Source organism: Carcharhinus amblyrhynchos, chromosome 1 (assembly GCF_965287045.1).
Source record: "Carcharhinus amblyrhynchos chromosome 1, sCarAmb.v2.hapA, whole genome shotgun sequence".
NCBI lineage: Eukaryota > Metazoa > Chordata > Chondrichthyes > Carcharhiniformes > Carcharhinidae > Carcharhinus > Carcharhinus amblyrhynchos.
Window position 1 is genome coordinate 147,519,638 of NC_137324.1, and position 22,627 is coordinate 147,542,264.

General features: G+C 43.3%; 1 protein-coding gene across 8 annotated transcripts in view; it reads left to right on the plus strand.

The window, feature by feature from the left end:
* Window positions 1-3,358: 3,358 nt before the first annotated feature.
* kiaa1109 (KIAA1109 ortholog) overlaps window positions 3,359-22,627 on the plus strand; it is a 487,987-nt gene continuing 468,718 nt past the window's right edge. For 7 of the 8 annotated variants that reach the window (XM_080193510.1, XM_080193515.1, XM_080193516.1 and 4 more), the window contains exon 1: window positions 3,361-3,500. The gene's annotated coding sequence lies outside the window, so the exon portion shown is untranslated. Of the gene's footprint in view, window positions 3,501-22,627 lie in introns of all 8 variants that reach the window. The other variant, XM_080193511.1, reaches the window with a different exon arrangement.

The window sequence follows — 22,627 nt, forward strand, 5'->3', positions numbered from 1 at the left end:
ACTATAGATCAGTGAGCCTGATGTCTGTATTGTGGAAGTTGCTAGAGTCCATTATCAAGGATTTCATAACTCAACTTTTGGAAGGCAGTGTTATAATCAGAAAAATCAGGATTTACATAAGTGAAATCATGCTTGACAGATCTATTGGAATTCTTTGAGGATGTAACTTGTAGAGTTGACCAAGGGGAACAAGTGGATGTGGTGTGTTTAGACTTTAGAAGGTTTTTGACAAGGTCTCACATAACTGAATACTATATAAAGGAATAGCACATGGGATTGTATGTAATGTCTTGAGGTGGATAGAAAGCTGGTTAGCAGAAAGAAAGCAAAGAGTTGGCATAAATGGTTCTTTTTCTGATTGGCAGTCAGTGACTAGCAGGGTTCGCAGGTATCTGTGGTATCCCAACTTTTCACATTATATATTAATGATTTGGAAAAGGGAACTGAATGTATTCTCTCTAAATTTGCAGATGATACAAAGTTGGATGGGAGGGTGAGGAGGCTGCAGAGATACTTCAGCATGATTTGCACAGACTTAGTATGTGGGCATTTGCATGGCAGATGCAGTATAATGTGGATTACTGTGAGGTTATCTACTTTGGTAGGAATAATAAGAAGACTGCTTATTACTTGAATGGGTGTAAATTGAGAGAGGTGGATACTCAGTGAGACCTTGGTGTCCTTGTGCATCAGTCACTGAAAGTAAGCATGCAGGTACAGCAGGCAGTAAAGAAGGCAAATGGTATGTTGGCCTTCGTGGCAAGAGGATTTGAGTATAGGGATAGGGATGGATTGCTGCGATTGTATAGGGCATTGGTGAGGCCACTCCTAAAGTATTGTGTGCAGTTTTGGTATCCTTATTTGAGAAAGGATGTCCTTGTTATATAGGGAGTAAAACAAAGATTTACCAGGCTGATTCCTGGGATGGAATGTCTGTTATATGAGGATAGACTAAGTTGGTTAGGATTAAATTCACTGGAGTTTAGAGAGTGAGAGGGGATCCCATAGAACCACATAAAGTTTTAACAGGGTTAGACAGGGCAGATTCAAAAAGAATGTTCCTAATGCTAGGGGAGTCCAGAACTAGAGGTCATAGTTTGAGGATAAGGGGTAAATCTTTTAGAACTGAGATGAGGAGAAATTTCTTCACTTAGAGGATGGTGAATGTGTGGAATTCACTACCATAGAATGTAGTTGAGACCAAAATGTTGTGTGATTTCAAGAAGAAATTAAATATAGCTCTAGGAGCTAGAGATCAAGGGATATGGAGGGAAGACAGGATCAGGATATTGACTTTGATGGTCAGCCATAATCAAAATGAATGACGGAGCAGGCTCGAAGGCTCCTGCTTCTAGTTTCTTTGTTTCTCTCCAGGCCTGGCCATTTCCATGGACACCAGGATCATCTGGTGCAGCAGAAGGCTCCCCAGTCCCATCCTTTTCCTCTGAGGACATCAGACCTTCCTTTCTCTCAGCCTCTTGAAGGGTCACTTCCCTTTGTTGGATCCTGTGTGCACTGTACAGCACATCACAATTATATGAGAAATATTGCCAAATGAGTATTGCAGACCATCACTCAAATGATCCAGGCAATGAGAACACATCTTTATCAGGTTTGATAAGGATTCTTATCAATATATAACTGTTATTAAGTGTCTTTGGTCTACATTTCATGTCGTAGGTACAGGGGTGAGGAGCCACCGTCTCAGAGGCTAGCCTTTGTCTCCAGAATCCATTCACAGACTTAGGGTGGGGTGGAATAGCAGCAGAGGTCTTGACTAGGATAGAATGTATTCTGATGATATTGTACCTTTAAGAAATCATATGTTTCTTGTGAGTGATACGTTTAAAAATCAATTCTGTTTTACATGGTGCCGATTTGTCTGGGCACCAGGCAACTCGCCTTCTGATAATGCAGCCTAATGATTGATTTTAGCTAGAGACATGTTTGTTTTAATCTAAAAGTTCTGGGACTGTTAATAAATAAAGAGCCCTCTAACCACCACCCCCTGACATTCAATGATGTTACCATCACTGAGTCCCCTACTGTCAACATCCTTGGGGTTACCATTGGCCAGAAACTCAACTGGACTCACCACATTAATACAGTGGCTGTAAGAGCAGGTTGGAGGCTAGAAATACTGCAGCAAGTAAATCACCTCTTGTCCACTATCTACAAGGCACAAGTCAGGAGTGTGATGGAATACTTCCCAATTAACAAAATTTAAGAAGCTTGACACTATCCAGGACAAAGCAGCCTGCTTGATTGGCACCACATCCACAAACATCCAATCCCTCCAACACTGACACTCAGTACATACTGCTGCTATTATCTCCAAGATGCATTGAAGCAATTCACCAAAGATCCTGAGTCAGCACCTTCCAAATCCATGACCACTTCCATCTAGAAGGACAAGGGCAGCAGATACATGGGAAGACCATCACCTGCAGGTTTCCCTCCAAGACACACATTATCCTGACTTGGCAATATATCACCAATCCTTCTCAGTTGCAGGGTCAAAATTCTGGAATTCCCTAACAGCACTGTGGGCCGACCCACAGCATGTGGCTGCAGTGATTCAAGAAGGCAGCTCACTACAATCTTCTCAAGGGCAACTAGAGATGGGCAATAAATGCTGGCCAGCCAGCAATGCCCATGTCCCATGAATAAAAAAACAGAACCTTTGCCTATTTAAATTTGCTTCCCACTTCCTCGTGGCAGGAGGCCTGTCCAAACAGTGAAATTCCCTGATAGTGGGATACGCTTGGGTAGCCACAGCTCCCTGCAATTTTATCACCTCATGTTTCTCTCTCCACCATGCCACCTGACCTGCTGAGTGGTTCTAGTAGTTTGTGTTCTAATTAACTCAAAGTTCTCATCAATTTAAATGGGGAATGGTCATACACTAAAATGGGTTTGATTTTTTTTTCAGCATTGCCCATACAATCCCAGGAACAAACTTTAGTGGTGGCACAGTAGCATAGTGGCTAGCACTGCTGCTTCACAGCTCCAAGGACCTGGGTTCAATTCCCGGCTTGGGTCACTGTGTGGAGTTTGCACATTCTCCTCGTGTCTGCGTGGGTTTTCTCCAGTTGCTCCGGTTTCCTCTCACAGTCTGAAGATGTGTGCGTTAGGTAAAATTGCCCCTTAGTGTCCTGAGATATGTAGGTTAGAGGGATTAGCAGGTAAATATGTAAAGATCAGGGGATAGGGCCCGGGTGGGATTGTGGTCGGTGCAGACTCGATGGGCCAAATGGCCTCTTTCTGCGCTGGAGGGATTCTATGAAACCTCAGGCACTTGGAACTGCCACCTGCCCCGGCGCGCATGCGCATCTTTGGTTCAGTGTCATCTCGCGTCGTTCAGGGTGGCTCGCGCTTCCTCAAAGCGCATCGCTCCCAATGCCAGCGCCCAGGTCAGGATCGGGCCGCCGGCGGCCTCCTCACTCTGAGTGAACGGTAAGGAGGCAACCCGGTTCCGGGCGAATTCGACGGATAACCAGGTAGAGGGGGAAAGGGGGTACATTTCTGTGCCGGTCGCTGAAGGGAGGGGATTCAGGCTGGCTGGAGGGAGAAGGTAAAGGCCAGAATGATAAAACCCAGTCAAAAAAGTAACATACCGTATTTTTCTTCTGGAAAATGATTTTGAGAGGCTAGGCTAAAAGACGCGGGTCGCCTTTTCCCCGGGGCTGGCGGTTGACGGAGCCGGAGAATTCAAAACAATTCCAACCGACTACACTTCCCAGCAGGCATTGCGTTGCCTGACAGGCGCATGCGTATCAGGAGCAGAGCCTCAAAGAGGGTCTACTGTTTTACAGCTGAATGATTTGGCCTTCCGGAAGCAGATTCCCCCCCCCTTGCTTTTGGGTAACTGCGGGTTATTATGATGACAACGTCGTTTTTTATGGGGGTTTGAAAATTGTTGCTATTAATAGGGAACGTAAAATTGATTCTAATTTAGTTTGCGATAATATGCTCTTCCAGTCGTTTTGTCTACAATGTTAAAATTCAATTAGTGCGCCCATAAACGGATTGAATAATTTATAACTTTATTTAATGTGTCATTTAATTTAGTAATTGTCAGGGATAGTATAGGCAGTCTGACAGGCTCTTAGATCTCTATCAGTTAAGTCGGTTGCGTGCCTGTTCCGCCACAGCCTTCTCAGTCATTAACATCAGATGTAGAGAAAGGGAGAACTTTTTGCAATGGATGATATTCTGTATGAAAGTGCTTTTCTTTTAGCAAAATTCAACTATTTTCTCGCTCATTTCGTTTCCATTTTCAGAATTTGACCATAATATTTTATTGATTTTGTTTTAATTTGATGAAGACTTAAATATATTTCTTGATACTTTAAAGAAAGCTCCTTTCTATATTCTGTCCCTTTGCCACTAAGCTATCTGTCCTGTCACTAAAGGGAGGGAGAATGCAAATACCACAGAACAATAGAGTTTATTTTAACAGGCCAGCACTTTGGATTGGACTGAGAAACAATGCTGAGCAATATATGCTGCGAAGAAATTTATTTTGTGTGGACATCAGTAAAATTCTGTTATGGCGCAAGTGACAGTGCACTTTATGGAGTAAAAATAAAATGTGAATTGAAGGAATAAGGATCAAAATAATGCAGATTACTGATGAGCAGCTTTGGTCTTTGAGTTGCTCAGAATTATATGGGGGAAATATTGTAACCTTTTGTTTCATTTTATTAACGTAATGCTTCACGAGGGGGAGGATGCCAGTTTGAGGTTTCTGTGCACAATGTTTATGGCAGGACAAAGTTCCTTTCATAAATTGCTCCAACAATGTGCCAGTTTACTTGGTTGACACGAAAGACTTGACCACACTATTTTTTTGTGACAAATAACTATAAATGTATTCTGACAACTTTTTTGGGACAATCATTTCAAATTTGTCGTTTTTTTTGTAATGGTATCACCAGTTTGCTTAGTTTATGAATGAAAGAAATGCCTGCGTAAGTTTATGAAAATATTCTCCTGTATGCTCTAATGGCGACAGGATAAGAATTTTGCTGATGTGAATTTGTTAGCAAGTAATGGGACATAATTTACAAAAGAGAAATTTACATAAAGCAAAAGGAAGTCTTGCATCTGTGATGTGCCTTTTAATGATGTTGTAAAGTCCCAAAGTGCTTTAGAGTATGTGAGTAGTTACTGTTGTAAAGTAGGCAATATGGCAATCATTTTGAAAGCTGCAAGTCCCACAAATTGCATGGAAATCAATTATCAGATCTGCTGTTTTAGATGTTGGTTGAGTGCTAGATGTTGGCTAGGATGTGGGGCTGGGGGCAGTCCTGACTCACTTTTGTACAGTGTGGTGGGACTCTTTACATTTGCCTGAGAATGTAAATGAAACCTTGGTTTGATGTAGAAACATAGAAGTTAGGATCAGCAGTAGGCTGTTCAGCCCCTCTGTGCCTGCTCTGCTGTTCATTTATGATCATGGCTGATCATCCAACTCAATAACCTGTTCCCACTTTCTCCCCATGCCCTTAATCCCTATATCCCAAGACTATAGCTAATTCCTTTTTGGAAACATGGTGTTTTTGGCCCAAACTGCTTTCTGTAGTTGAGTTTCATTGGCTCACCACCCCCGGTTGAAGAAATTTCTCCTCATCTCAATCCTCAGTGATTTACCTCATGTCCTTGGACTGTGACCCTCATTCTGGATTTATCCAAAAGTCAACACCTCACGTGGTGCAACACTTCCCCTGAACTGCACAGAAGTGCATAAGCCTCTAAGGTAGTAGTTCCCAAGTGTGGTCCAAGGGCTGGTCCACGATTCAAGGCACTGACATACAACACTAAAGCCATAATGCGAAAGCAGGCCAGAATCCTAATCCCCATCTCTTGTGTGATGTCACACTACCAGACAGGCTCCAGCCTGCGTGTCATGAATGGGGGGTGGGGAAGCAACAATGTAGTTTCAAACTCAAGATCTATATTATTGTTGATCTATGTTGCTTAATATAGACATAACATAAATATTAATTTCTCAAAGTTATTCTGATTTTATATTGCAGATTACGTCTACTAAATACGTTCTCTTGCATTGTTTTAATGTTATAAAATGAAAATGCCTATATCTTTGGTATGAATTAGTTTACTAACATTTTATTTAATATATCATATTCAGAAGAGAAAAAGCAGCAACATATGTGTAATCTCCCCAGATTCTCACTAATTCTGATGAGTTTTCTTGTAGTGCCGATTGATAGGTGGCCTGCAAGGTCTTTTGCCCACTCAAGTGTTTTGCAGATTAACACATTTGAGGACCACTGAGTATGATGTTATTGCTGATTTCTTAAAGTTAAAGTTTATTTATTAGTCACAAGTATGTTTACGTTAACACTGCAATGAAGTTACTGTGCAAATCTCCTAGTCCCCACATTCCGGCGCCTGTTCGTGTACACTGCGGGAGAATTTTAGTATGGCTAATGCACCTAACCAACACATCTTTTGGACGGTGGGAGGAAACCAGAACACCTGGAGGTAGCTCCACACACACACACAGGGAAACATGCAAACTCCATACAGACATGACCCAAGCCAGGAATGGAACCTGGGTCCCTGGCACTGAGGCAAAAATGTTATTGTGCCACCTTGCCACTCGTGATTGATAGAAAAGCCAATCAATATATGTTTGTAATATTCTTCATTTCACACTCTTCAACAGCTAAAGCAGAATAAAAAAAGTCCAAGAATCTAGTTGTACAATGTTTTAAAGCTTATTTGAAAGACCCAGCAAGCATTCTGCATGTCCCATTATGCAGAGCAAAATGCAAGGATCTTGAGATCCTGCTACCCAAAGTGTTCTGTCCAACAGAAACCCAAACCAGGAATTGAACTCAGCTCCCTGGCACAGCGAGGCAGCAATGCTAACCACTGTGCCACCCAACTAATGATATGGAGATGCCAGGGTTAGACTGGGGTAAACATGGTAAGAAGTCTTACAACACTGGGTTAAAATCCAACAGGTTTATTTGGTAGCAAATGCCACTGACGTTTGCTACCAAATAAACCTCTTGGACTTTAACCCGATGTCGTGAGACTTCTTACTGTGTCCACCCAACTAATCACAGGAGTCTCAGAGCAGCTTTTGATTGTTTATTTAAGTATATGCAGTGAGAGCACTACTTCAGAGAAAGACCTCTGAAGTATACTCTGGTGTTTACAGAAACACAGCACATGTTTATACAGTGCTTCTCACATACACAAACATTGTTTGAATTTCGATCTAACAATACATATAGGTTTTACCAGACGCAGGCACATCTTGAACAGTCATGTACTTGCCCTTGAACCCACTGCAGAGGCTTTCAACTTATCTTGGTATGACTACTGCCCTTATCTCTGTTTGGTCCTTGCCTTCTGACTCAAACTATCATTTAATGTTATCATTAAAGCTAATGCAGCCCTTGTGAGATGCTAAGTACAGCTGGAAATTCTGCTGACTTTTAAATTGTAAAAAAAGTCTAACAAAGAGAAAAGCTGGTTCTCTGTAGCAAAGAGACCTGTGCCCATCACCTATGTATGCAATATGATTTGATTCTTTTGCAGCCCACATAGTTTCCATGAAGGTGAGTTCATGCGATGATGAGGACAAAGGGCAGGACTATGTTCCAGGTTGAGTTATTTTGCTGGACAGCCTTTCTCAGCATCCCTTTGAGAGTGTGGTTCATCCTCTCTGCAATCCCTTTGAATTGAAGGTGGTAGGCAATAATGAAACCTGATGCCAAATATATTCATCACTGCCTGCATTATCTGGACCATGAAATGGGTACCCTGATCAGTTTCCATGCAATGGGGAAGACCCCGTCTGGTGAGTACATATTGTATTAAAATATCTGCAGTAATTTTAGCAGTATTAGTCTGGGATGGAAAAACTTCTATCCACTTACTAAAACTGTCCATGATGACCAAGATGTATTTGTATTCCTCTTGACAGCGTGATGGGGCCGACATAATATACGTCAAGGTCAGTCCACAGTCCTGCCGGTGGCCTAGTATGTTAATTCTCCTTTGGCATATTTACTGGGGTTGTGCTGGGCACAGATAATACAATTATCAACATAGTTTCTTTTATGTATTTACTCATTTTTGGTCACCAATACAATCCCAAAATTCTCTCTGCAGTGGCTTCTATTCCCTGATGGCCCTGGACATTGTGACATGATAAATGATCTATTTTTGGCCTTGGATTGGTATCATGTACAGTTAGTCTTTAAGGACAAGTCTGCTTTTGGTCAGTTGTCCTTCCATTTCTGTAGGAGGTGGGGTATGTTCCCTCCTGTACTTACTTTAAATTATTGTCACTGCTGTGGGCCTGTGTAAGATCCTCGAGCTTAGTTTGGCCCTCAGTGATTCCATCTATCTGTTCTGGGATGGAGGTTGCCCCCCACCCCCCACGTCATGATGGGCCCTGTTTTAAATGATGCCTTACTCCCAGCCTGGAAAAGCAGGGGTGCAGACAGTAAAGATTTTCCAGACTGCTGACACAAATTCCTTAGCTTACCACAGTGGATTGTAAATTGTCACAGACTTATATGCTGTCCGAATGTATGTCTGCTAGTGATGGAAACTTGTCGGGGTGGCTGACCACATAGGCTACAGCTGCTCGTTCAGCAGTTTGAGCATCTGTTTTATCGGGGAACTTTAGCACTGAAACTACCATGGGTTTGCCTCTGGATTTCTTTATATGAGCCACATCCTATCTTTTGGTGTCCATCCTCCACCATAAAGGATTGGTCTACAAATATTTTATGGGATTTTCTGCTCCCAAGGTTTCTTTGGGTTCTTCCCTTTTTTGACACAATGATCCCCTTGGGATCATTTGCTGCTATCTAACACTCATGTGGTTCCCCTTTGTAGCTGAAATTGTCGGCCAGGAAGTCGGGCAGCTTGGTATGTTTAACCATGGTGTTGTGGCCTTGCAGCATTAATGTCCAGCGTACTATGCAGTTTTGGCTGACCATACCATCTTTAATTTGGCTGTCCAGCAAAAGCTGGATGTGGGTGCGTTTGGTGAGGATGATTAATGGATTCAGGCCAATGATATAGGCGAAGTCCTTCACCTCCCTGAACATGGCTAGCAAGTGCTTCTCACATACAGAGAAGGCCCTGTATTACTGGGGAAAGGAGATGAGAGGCATAGCCTACTGATCCAAGCCTGTTGGAGGAGCACGGCTGTGAGTGTGGCATCCGTGGCTGCAACTTCCAAGGCATAGGATATCACTGGATCGAGTGCTTGCAGTGCAGGGGCCTTCGCTTCGCATGCTGCTCAGTCCATTGGCATAGGGCATTCTTTTTAAGGCAGTCAGACGGAGGGGTGGGTTTAGTTGCAAAACCATCAATGTGGTTTTGACAATATCCCACTCAGCCCAGCAAACTCTCATCACTGGGGTGGGGCAAATGGGTTATAGTCTCAATGAGCTTTTCTATCTTGTGTTTCCCCTGGGCTATCACGGTTCCCAAGTATGAGACCGAGATCTCATGATTTGTGCCTTTGGGTTAACCTTTAATCCTAGGCTGGTTACGAGGGCTAACAGTTCCTTCCGTAATTCTAAATGTTTGATTTTCAAGTTAGTCTGTAAGAGGAAGTCGTCTGCATATTTTATTAAGCAGCCTGGTCAGGAAAAAGCTTCCAGCCCTTTAGCCAATCTCTGGTGAAAAATATAGGGGTAGTTCTAGAAACCCTGGGGCAAGTAGTTACATGTGTATTGCTGGTCCTAGAATGTAAAAGCAACTTTATATCATTTGACAGGCAATGCCAGTATAAACCAGAATCCGCTGCTAATGCGCAGCACTAAAATATTTTGCATTATGATCTGAGGGTTGGCTGTTACTGTTGGTGCCGTAATGGAGTGATTTTATTTAATTTTCTGTCATCAGTAGTAAGTTGCCAAGAGCTGCCTGGTTTCCTACTGGCCAAATTTGTGAATTGTTAATGGATGCCACAGAGATAGCGTCTCTGTTGCAGTGAGCCATTGATGACCTTGGCTAGTTCCCTCTCTGTCTGCTTTGGAAAGGTGTACAGTCTCTGTGGTTTTGGATTCAGCTGTTAATTGCTACTTTGCAGTCATGCGACCGCAGTTGTGTTTATGGCTAGCGAATGCTTTTGTGTGCTTTGCCAGAATTGCCTATGCAGCCGGGTCACCTGTCACCTTTGAGTTTAGTCCATAATTCCACAAGGTACAAACCCTTTCTAAGTATGTGCCTGTGGCAACCTCTGCTGGGGTCTTATCAGTTTTGGGCATCTGTCAAATGCAGCTGTTTGCTTAGTTGAATGACAAAATTACACCTCTGCATAAGATCTGAGCCCAGGATGTGTTTCGCCTCTGAGTGGAGACTCACTAGCATGACTGGATGGTGACAAGTCACATTTCCCAATTTATATTCTAAAGAGTCCATCTCTGACCCCTCATGTAGATTTCCTGTGAAACTTGCTGCAGGTGCTCCCTGTATTATCTAAATTGTGGGGTGTGTTAAGGGTACATCTGGATCTTCTTGTGTTCTATAGGAACTCAATGGGATGGTCTCTTACCTCGCCTTCTACTGGGGTCACCCTACACTATTCCATGTGGCGCTGCACATCCACTTTGGATTGGCCTCGCATTGTCATGCTCTGGGGTGTGTATTCAATTGAGGATGCACAGGGCTGGAGTGTGTTATCACCCCCACTAAATTTACCATAGCTTGCCTCGCTGGTCCCTGTAGCAGCAAGGGTCGGTGTCTCTGTTCGTGTTCCTGCAATGGTGCTTGGTGCCCTACAATCTCTAACAAAGTGGCCTGTGCACTCACAATTCTAACATTTTCCCTGTGGCAGTTGCTGTCTAGGACCTCCCTGCTGCAGATCCCTGCCTCTCACTACAGGAGGATTATGGGTGTGGATAATAGGTCATCCTTTTAAGTACCCAAACCTCCATGATGGCATCATTGTCTGGGTTGAAATTCTCATGTGCCATTTATGCCACCTTGGTGGCATGTGAAACAAGGGTTTGGTCCACTTGGCCCTTTGCGGCACTGTTAGTGCCACTTTGTCCATATTGCCAAAGACTCCTGTGAACTATGTCAACTGGCAATGCAGTTGGGTGCTTTCTTTTCCTTTTTTTAAGGATTTATTAAATCCTTCCAAAAGGTCCCCTCTACTGTAACCTACTACGGCAGGATGGCTCCCTTGTGCTTTCAAAAGTGCCTGTCCCTACATTCTGGGGACTGAGTAAAGCCAAATGGACTCAGACATTGTAAAAATTAATTTCACCCCTTCAGTGTCATCCAGCTCATGTTTTTGATTTGATTTATTATTGTCATGTGTATTAACATACAGTGAAAAGTATTGTTTCTTGCACACGCTACAGACAAAGCATACCGTTCATAGAGAAGGAAACGAGAGAATGCAGAATGCAGTGTTACAGGCATAGCTATGGTGTAGAGAAAGATCAGCTTAATGCAAGGTAGGACCTTATGCAGGACCCTGTGGTGATATGTGTGATCAAAGATTGCACAGGGGTCTGTCAGTGGTTTGAATACACAGATTTTCTTAGCAATCTCTGAAAGCTGGGTGACAAAGAAAAGGATGGTTTATATGATGGGGCTTTTGTTTTGACCAGTCTGGTGCCTGGTGGTCAGAGGGTTCATTGCGGGGGAGCAGAAAGAGGCTGAACTGTGGGGACTAGAGGCTCAGTTGCTTTGGGTGGGAGGTTCTGTCAGGACAGGAGGCTGTAATGGCTGGGAGTGGGTACTGGAGGTGTTGTGGGTAGGGCTCAAGGGGACATAAGGGGTTCAAGTTGTTCCAAAAAGGAAGGTGGTGGTCCCCATTCACTATACAGGGAGGCATACATATGCGCCTCTTCCTTATATCCTCCCAGCCTACGCTGTGGGCGCTTTCCCCTGGGGCTGCCATAATGCCAAATGCGCAACTCATGCCCTGCTGTATTGACTGTAATGATTTAAAATTGTCAATCTCTGGCACTTTTGAGTGATCTGTAGAGCAAGCTTTATTTTCTTTAGCTGCTTAGTGCAGGACCTTGATCGCCGCTTGCAGATCTTTACACTTCTGCATGCTCGGCTGCGTTTCTCTGGGCAACCTGCTACTTCTGTTGGTAGGCCTCCTCAAGCTGGCCCTAAAGTACCCCATGTGCAGTGGGTTTGCTTGGCTGTGGACTCTGGAGCTTTAAATTCATTTTTTCTAATTGTAACCTTGCACCCTCTAGCTTTTCTTTTAAGTTTGCGATTTCTGTCTGTCTGTCTCTCTCTCTCACTATTCTCTTTTTCTCCTCTCCCCCCCCCCCCCCCCCCCCACCACCACCACCACCACCACCGCCGCCGCCGCCGCCGCCACCATGTCTTCTCAATTTCTCATGTGGTGTTAACAATTTTTACTCTCTCACTCTTTGTATGCTTTAAATTTAACACCTCCACTTCTTTACTGCAGAGCAGCTCCATACAACTAGCTATGGCTTTAAGTGCTTTGGAAACACTGACTTCGGGAAACGTAGTGGAGGACATGCCCCTGTCAACATCAACGGGGATGAAGTGGAGATGGTTGAGAGCTTCAAGTTTCTAGGTGTGCACATCACCAACAACATGTCCTGGCCCCTCCACACTAATGCTGTAGTTAAGACAGCCCACCAACATCTCTACTTTCTCAGGAGGCTGAAGAAATTAAGCATGGCTGATACGACTCTCACCAATTTTTACAGATGCACCACAGAAAGCATCCTTTCTGGATGTATCACAGCTTGGTATAGCTCCTGTTCTGACCAAGACTACAAGAAACTACGAAGGGTTGTGAACGTAGCTCAGTCAATTACGCAAACCAGCCTCCCATCTATTAACTTAGTCTACAGTTTCCATAGCCTCAGAAAAGCAGCCAGCATAATCAAAGACCCTGTGCACCCTGGACATTCTCTCTTCCACCTTCTTCTATTGGGGAAAAGATACAAAAGTGTGAAGCCACATACCAACCAATTCAAGAACAGCTTCTTCCCTGCTGCCATCAGACTTTTGAATGGATCTACCATTATTGAGTTGATCTTTCTCTACACCCTATCTGTAACAGCAACACTGTATTCTGCACCCTCCTTTCCTTCCCTATGAACAGTATGTCTTGTCTGTTTAGCATGCAAGAAACAATACTTTTTACTATATCTCAGTACACATGACAAATCAAATCAACGTGCTTCCTCCCAGCAATTCTGACCCTTCTTTCCTGACCCGATGCTAGTTTATCACAAAATCTTACCCATACTGGCCATTTATTTAAATATTTTATACAGTTGGCCATTACTTTTTCTTCCCCTCTAGCTCATGTCTCGAAATCCATGGTTTATGTATCTTATGATATGAACACCTGGTTCTGTCCAATTTCTGGTCAGTTACCTTTTTGTTGGCGTCCTATTTACTGGAGTATCTTTTAGGATACATCTTAGTGGGCCCATCCACAGGATGCCAATGTTGTAAAGTGAAAGTTGGATAAATGAACCCTGACTAAACCTGACCTGTTTGCAATAATACTTTTTAACTCCGGAGTGTTACACAGTGATATGGATAAAGGGGACAGGAGTCAAATGAAGGTCCAACACAACTTTACTGCACACTTTATCACAGAAAAGCATTATTCAATCTTTTCACAGGACTCTTCAGTAAACAGTCTTAAATTTCGAAATAAATGGTTTCAAATCTACACTAGCTACCTACTTCTGACACTTGCTTCCAAGGATTTGCTACACCCTATTCACAGGCCCCTTTCACTATATTTGAACTGTTTGTCCAAAAAGACTAGTAATACCCGTTCAATAATGCTGGAACAGAATGTTCCCCGGTCTTTGAGCGTTGGCTGACATTTCAGGATCTGCAGTAATTGATTTGGGCTACCCCTCTCATCTAGGGCTGGTTCTGGATTTCAGACCATTTCATGGGGTGGCCTTCTGGGCCTGGTCAGTCTGATGATGCTCGCCACGAGGTACAAGAGCTGGAGATGCTGTGCTGTCAGTCGACGTTGCTCTCTGGAGATGCTGTTGAAGAAGGTGCAAAAAGCAGAGAGAGCTGGAGCTCTGTTCTTCACGCCCATTTGGAAGATTCTGTGGCCCGTGTCCAATACTAGCATCAGACAGGGGTAGGAAAATCCAGTGAGGTGACTACTTTCCATATTTCGAGGTTTTAAATCTTCAAGTGTGAAATGCTGTCCTTGACTTGTTATGTCTCTGGCCTGGGTGCCATCAAGTCTGTGCAGCAGTTTCTAGCAAAGGAGGTTCTCTTGGAGGTGTAAACAATGTGGCTGCTAACATCTGATGTGAAGATGCCAGTGTTGGACTTGGGTAAGCGCAGTAAGAAATCTCACAACACCAGGTTAAAGTCCAACAGGTTTATTTGGTAGCCTGGTCAGGCACTTCCAGGCCTTCCTGGTTTAGATGGAAAGTTGCTTGTCCAAGGCCTGACTGCATAAAAGCTGTCCCCATGCAGTTTGCAAATTGCAGAGTCTGGCTAGGTTTAAAATTGGAATCCACAGTGAGGTTTTATCCAGGCTCATGAAAAAAAATCAATACTTCTGTAACAATCTTAGCAGTCATGGTGCTTTAATATTCAATTCATTCTGAATTCAATTCCAACCGTACCTGAACTTTGTGGATGGCAAGGAATGTAGAATTTTGTTTCATCTCTAGCTATTTACATACTTTCTTGAGCACATGGTGAAATGTATGCCCTGATGTGTATCTGCATAGTTATGGCCCACCAGGGAATCACTTCCTCCAACATTATTTATACCACTGTTCACTGAGCACTCTTGTGTGGGAAAAGCTTTCATCCATTTTCTTTTCATTCTTCCTGAATCTGTCTTGTAATCAATTGTTAGTTTAGCTTTCAATTGTTAAGGTTAGTTTCTCTATAATCTTGATTTTCTAAAAACATTTTTCTTATAATTTAGGTGATATCAATCATTTCCTGTCAAAGGAATCTTTGTGACTAGATCTTAGCTTATTGCCCTGTACAGTTCCAATGTGTTTGGTGATCACCAAATTTTCAAATTCAGTTCTCTTAGGTTTGTAAATTATGGCCTTTTTTCTCACTTTGTTTCTGATCTTGTCGTACGATTTTACGTCTGCGTTAGTTACTGTTTTATCTTATTCAGTTTGTCTGGAGCTACTTTATAGACAAATGAAGTATTCCCATAATTTCTTTAAAACAGAAATCAAACATCCCCATTTGATTCCAGATGTTAATGTGTTTTGATTCTTTGCCTTCTTTCTCTTAAACAATGTTTTATTTTTTCCAAACCTACTAAGTTATTGTGCCTGACATCTTCCAGTTTTTAAATGATTAATCAATGATTTGAGCTGCGTTTTGCCAAAATTTCAAATAAAGCACAGGGCTGCTATTGTGCACGAGTGGGGATTAATTCAACAGTCCAAAAGTTCAAGTTACCATCAGAAAGAGTTAAATCCTTTCCAGTGAGTTAGCAACCCTCCCTCTGATTTCCCTGACTGAAAAGGTAGAATTTACGCAGAATCAATTTTTCTATCTTTTTTTGCTTCCACCATTCCATGGGGTTAGGGTAGATCGTTGTAAAAACTTGACGTCTGTGTTGATATCTTCTTGGAGATCCTCTGGAGACAATGGACATCTCTTTAACCTATGCTTAATGCTATCTCCACTCACATTGTCTGCACTTTTAAGACTTGAATAGCAGATTAGCTGTAAAGACTCACATTTTAATCAATATCCTGTAAACTGTGTGTGCCTTTATATGCCCTGTTTCTGATCAGAACTCTCCACTCACCTGATGAAAGAACAGCATTCCGAAAGCTTGTGGCATTTACTATCAAATAAACCTGTTGGACTTTAACCTGATGTTGTAAGACTTCTTACTGTGTTAGGGTGGATGCCAGCCTCCCTTCATCATGTTACTGATTATCTTATTTTTATTTTTCCAAAACCAATAATAAAACATCCATGAACATCCACATAAAATGAGAACAACACACAGGTTCTCATAGCTGTAAATTACAAAGTTAATTTTCAGCATTCTCTTGCAGCTATAGATTCTAAAGACAGCAAAGCAAACTCTATGTATCTTACTAAAGTTAAGGCACACACTCTAATCATATTCACATTTTCATAATTCCATGCACTCCTAAAAATATTAAATACATGCAAGAGACAGAACACTGAAAGGAAAAGATTTAGAACAACATAATGATGGGCCTGAAGGGATATACCCCAGAATACTGAGAGGTAAGGGAGGAAATTGTTGGGGCCTTGAGAGAAATCTTTTTATCCTCACTTGCTACAGGGGAGGCCCCAGAGAAAAGCCAATGTTGTTCCTTTGTTTAAGGTGGGTAGCAAGAATAATCCAGGTAATTGCAGGCCGGTGAGCCTTACAGGGAAATTATTGGAGAGAACTCTTGGAGAAAGGATTTGTTCCCACTTGGAAATAAGTGGATGTGTTAGTGAGAGAAACATGGTTTTGTGAAGGGGAGGTCATGTCTCATGAACTTGATCGAGTTTTTTGAGGAAGTGCCAAAGATGACTGATGAGAGTAGGGCAGTGGATGTTGTCTACATGGACTTCAGTAAGGCCTTCGACAAGGTCCCTCATGGCAGCCTGGTGTAGAAGGTGAAGCCGCATGGGATCAGAGGTGAGCTGGTAAGGTGGATACAAAACTGGCTTGGTCAAAGAAGACAAGAGGGTAGCAGTGGAAGGGCGTGTTTCTGAATGGAGGGCTGTGACAAGTGATGTTCCTCAGGGATCAGTGCCAGGACCTTTGCTGTTTGTAATATATGTAAATGATTTGGAGGAAAATGTAACTGGATTGATTAGTAAGTTTGCAGACTTCACAAAGGTTGTTGGACTTGAAGATAGTGATGAGAACCGTCAGAGGATATAGCAGAATATAGATCAGTTGGAGACTTCGGCGGAGAGATGGCAGATGGAGTTTAATCTGGACAAATGTGAGGTAATGCATTTTGGAAGGTCTAACACAGATAGGAAATATACAATAAATGGCAGAGCCCTTAAGCGTACTGATAGGCAGAGGTATCTGGATATACAGGTACACAGGCCACTGAAAGCGGCAACACAGGTGGAGAAGGTAGTCAAGAAGACATACAGCATGCTTGCTTTCATTAGCCAGGCATTGAGTTAAAAATTGGCAAGTCATGTTGCAGATTTTTAGAGCTTTAGTTAGGCCATACTGGGAATATAGTGTTCAATTCTGGTCACCACACTACCAGAATGATGTGGAGGCTTTGGAGAGGGTACAGAAGAGATTTACCAGGATGTCTGGTATGGAAGGCATTAGCTATGAGGAGAGGTTGGAGAAACTTGGTTTGTTCTCACTGGAGCGACAAAAGTTGAGGGGAGACCTGATAGAAGTCTACAAGATTATGAGAGGCATGGACAGAGTGGATAGTCAGAAGCTTTTTCCCAGGGTTGAAGAGTCAATTACTAGGGGGCATAGATTTAAGGTGTGAGGGGCAGGGTTTTAAGGAGATGTATTAGGCAGATTTTTTACACAAAGTGAGTGCCTGGAACTCGTTGCCGGGGGAGGTAGTGGAAGCAGATATGGTAATGACTTTTAAGGGCATCTCGACAAGTACAAGAATGAGATGGGAACAGAGGGATATGGTCCTGGAAGGGTAGAGGGTTTTAGTTAACTAGGGCACTATGGTCTGTGCAGGCTTGGAGGGCCGAGGGCCTGTTCCTGTCCTGTAATTTTCTTTGTTCTATACAAGATTGGGCTATGAGGGGTTAACAAGCCATTAGTCTGTTGACACAAATGGCACACAAAGATATAAAATCAGACAGAAAAGATTTATACTTAAAAGTACACATTTTTTTTGTTGCCTTTTCACACAGCATCTGAAACATTGTAGGCTACGAACTTAATGTCATACTTTCTCCTAAAATATATCAACTTTACATGTGGCTTGGTGAGATTTAGAGGAACAAATTGTTTTATGTTTGTTCAGGCATACAAGCAGTGAGTGCATCTGCTCACAGGGAGCTTGTTTCCTTTAACGATTGTTACTTACGCTTCTGATTTCCCAATTTCCTTTTTAACTCATGTATCTCAAAATTTCACAGAGTGATCAGCTTCTCTGTGAGGCTGCTTATAGCAATGCACTCTGAAATGATACAGTTAAATGAGCCGCTGGTTGCTTTCTGCTGAAACAGACTGAGAGAAATAAGGTTTCACCTGAGATTCTAATTCTGCCATCCATCGTGTGATTTCCGTACAAGTCCCACCTATGGAGAGACCCCAAAATTCATCTCTTGCCTATCCTTTTCTCCTTTAAACCAATGTCAATTTTCGATGTTTGTTTGAAAGAAGTCCTCCTTTCGCTCATGTTTTAATCAGTTCACATCGGATCACTGCCAAACTTTGACCTTACCTTTGGGAACAGACTGGCTTAACAATTTCTAAACGTACAGCTTAATTTCTGACTCGAACACTATCCTTTTGCATTCTTGTGCGGTTTGAATTTCTTTCAATAGAATGTCACAGCAGTTCAAATTAAATGACATTGAGTTTCCTATCCAAGTTAATTCTACAGCATTTCCCTAGGGGACTAAACGTGACAATAAACAAACTTTCAGTAGCATATCTCAAAATGAAACCGTAAACTCATTTGCAACCTTTTAACTTTAATGGTTCTTGACTCCCTAGTGCAAGGGAAGGAGGAATACGTGACTGAATGTTTATAAGACCCAGGGTGATTTCACAAGTTTATTCAATGGATTCTGCTTCTAGCTTTGGGAGTCAAATCAAGAACGTTTTCTCTCCTCATAATCACCTAAAGCATTGTATTTTTCTAAATCAGTTTGTGTGCAGCTCTGAATAGCTGTTGCTTGAAGTTTGCAAAATGCTTTTTCAAATTTTTTAAAAAAAAATTCATTTGAGGGACTTGGATTTCGCTGGCTGACCAGCAATTTACTGTTTGTCCCTAGTTGTCCTTAAGAATGTGAGCTGCCTTCTTGAATCGCTGCTGTCCATGTTCTGTGGGTTGATCCACAATGCCATTAGGGAAGGAATTCCAGGATTTTGACCCAGTGACTGCAAAGGAATGGCGATATGTTACCAAGTCAGGATGGTGAATGGCTTGGAGAGGAACTTGCAGGTGGTGGTGTTCCCATTTATCTGCTGTCCTTGTCCTTCTAGATGGAAGTGGTTGTGGGTTTAGAAGGTGCTGTCTCAGGATCTTTGGTGAATTGCTGCAGTGCATCTTATAGATAGTACGCTCTGCTGCTACTGAGTGTTGGTAGTGGAGGGATTGAATGTTTGTAGATGTGGTGCATTTGTCCTGGATGCTGTCAAGCTTCTTGAGTGTTGTTGGAGCTGCATCCATCCAGGTAAGTGGGGAGTATTCCATCACACCCCTGACTTGTAGATGGTGGATAGGCTTTGGCAAGTCGGGGGTGAGATAATCGCTACAGTATTCCTAGCTTCTGACCTGCTCTTGTAGCCACTGTATTTATGTGGTGAATCCAGTTGAGTATCTGGTCAGTGGTAAATCCAAGGATGCTGACAGTGGCGATGCAGTGATGGTAACACCATTGAATGTCAAAAGGCAATAGTGTTTCTTATTGGTGATGGTGATTGCCTGGCATTTGTGTGGCACAAATGTTACTTGCCACTTGTCAGTCCAAGTCTGGTTATTGGTCCAGATCTTGTTGCATTTGAACATGGACTGCTTCAGTAAATGAGGAATGGCAAATGGTGCTGAACATTGCGCAATCATTGGCGAACATCCCCACGTTTGACCTTATGACGGAGGGAAGGTCATTGATGAAGCAGATGAAGATGGTTCGGCCAAGCACAATACCCTGAGGGACTCCAGAGATGTCTTGGAGCTGAGATGACTCTCCACAACTATCTTTCTATGTACTAGGTATGACTTCAACCAGCGGAGAGTTTGCCTCCGATGCTCCTTTGATTCCATTTTGGCTAGGGCTCCTTGATGCCATACTTGATCAAATAGGGCCTTGATATCAAGGGCTTTCACACTTGCCTCACCTCTCTTGTCCATGTTTGAACGAAGGCTGTAATGAGGTCAGGAGCTGAGTGACCCTTGCGGAACCCAAACTGCGTGTTGCTGGGCAAGTGCTGCTTGATAGCATTGTTGATGACCCCTTCCATCACTTAAGAACATAAGGAATAGGAGCAGGAGTCGGCCATCTAGCCCTTCGAGCCTGCCCCGCCATTCAATAAGATCATTGCTGATCTGAAGTGGATCAGTTCCACTTTCCTGCTTTCTCCTCATAACCCTTAATTCCCTTGTCTGTCAAAAACCTATCTACCTGTGACTTAAATATATTTAGCGAGGTAGCCTCCACCACTTCAACAGGCAGAGAATTCCAGAGATTCACCACCCTTTGAGTGAAGAAGTTCCTCCTCAAATCCGTTCTAAACTGCCCCCCCCCCCCATCTTGAGGCTGTGCCCTCTAGTCCTGCTGTCCTTTCTGAGCGGGAAGAATCTCTCTACCTCTACCCTATCCGTCCCTTTCATTATCTTATACGTCTCTATAAGATCCCCCCTCATCCTTCTAAACTCCCAACGAGTACAGACCCAGACTATATAGCCTCTCTTCATAGTCTAACCCCCTCATTTCCGGTATCAGCTTAGTGAACCTCCTCTGCACTCCCTCCAAGGCCAAAATATCCTTGCGCAAGCGTGGCGACCAAAACTGCACACAGTACTCCAGCTGCAGCCTCACCAGTGCCCTGTACAGTTGCAGCAAGACCTCCCTGCTTTTATATTCTATCCCCCTCGCTATAAAGGCCAGCATCCCATTCGCCTTCTTGATCACCTGCTGCACCTGCAGACTGGGTTTTTGCGACTCATGCACAAGGACCCCCAGGTCCCTCTGCACCGTAGCATGCTGCAGCTTTTCTCCCTTTAAATAGTAATCCCTCCACATCACTTTTTTGATCAAGAGTAGACTGGGCAGTAATTGGCTGGATTGGATTTGTTCTGCTTTTTGTATACAGGACATACCTGGATAATTTTCCACATTGTTGGATAGATGCCAGTGTTGAAACTATACTGGAAGAGCTTGGCTAGGGGAGGGGCAAGTACTGGGGCACAAGTTTTCAATACTATTGCCTTTGCTGTATCCAGTGTCTTTAACCGTTTCTTGATATCACATGGAGTGAATTGAACTGGCTGGGGACTGGCATCTGAGATGCTGGGGACCGCTGGAGTAGGCCGAGATGGAACATCCACTGGGCACTTCTGGCTGAAGATTGCTGCGAATGCTTCAGTCTTATCTTTTGCACTGATGTGCTGAGCTCCTCCACCCTTGAGAATGGGGATATTTGTGGAGCTTCCTCTTCTAGTGAGTTGTTTAATTGTCTACCACCATTCTTGACTAGATGTGAAAAGACACAGAGCTTAGATCATTGGTTGTAGGATTGCTTAGCTCTGTCTATCACTTGCTGTTTTTGACGTTTGGCATGCAAATAATCCTGTTTAGTAGATTCACCAGGTTGACACCTCATTTTTAGGTAAGCTTGGTGCTGCTCCTGGCAAGCCCTCCTGCACTTTCCGTTGAACCAGTGTTGATTCCATGGCTTGATGGTTGAGTGGTGGACATGTTGGGCCATGAGGTTGCAGATTACGCTGGAGTACAGTTCCACTGCTGTTGATGGCCCATAAGACCTTGTGGATGCCCAGTCTTGAGTTGCTAAATCAGTTTGAAGTTTGTCCCATTTAGCATGGTGACAGTGCCACATAACACGATGGAGATTATTGTCAGTGTGAAGGCAGGACTTCATCTCCACGAGGACTGTGCGGTGGTCACTCTTACCATTATTGTCCTGGACAGATGCATCTGCAGCCAGCAGATTGGTAATGATGAGGTCAAGTATGTTGTTTCCTTCACCACCTGCTGCAGACCCAGTCTAGCAGTTCTATTCCTTAGGACCTGACCAGCTCGAACAGTAGTACTGTTGCCGACATTGAAATCCCCCATCCAGAGTGCATTTTGCACCCTTGCTACCCTCAGTGCTTCTTTCCAAGTGTTGTTCAACATGGAGGAATATTGATTCATCAGCCAAAGGGGGACGGTATGTGGTAACCAGTAAGGGGTTTTCATGCCCATGTTTAATCTGAAACCATGAGACTTCATGGGGTCTGGAGTCGATGTTAAGGACTCCCAGGGCAACTCTCTCCCAACTATCTGCCACTGTGCTTTCACCCTTGCTGGGTCTGTTCTGCTGATGGGACAGGAAGTAATCCAGGGATGGTGTCTGGGGTGTGATTCTGTGAGAATGACTATATCAGGCTGCTGCTTGACTAGTCTGTGAGACACCTCTCCCAATTTTGGCGCTAGCCTCCCGATGTTAGGAAGACAGGGCTGTTTGTTTTGCAGCCTTTTTCCAGTGCCTAGGTTCAATGTCAGATGGTCTATCTGGTTTCATTTCTTTTTTGAGACTTTGTAGCGATTGTTACAACTGAGTTGTTTGTTAGGCCATTTCAGAGGGCAGTTGAGAGTCAACCACGTTGCTGTGGCTCTGGAGTCACATGTAGGCCAGACCAGGTAAGGATGGCAGATTTCCTTCCCTTCAGGACATTAGTAAACCAGGTAGCTTTTTCTGACAATCGACAAT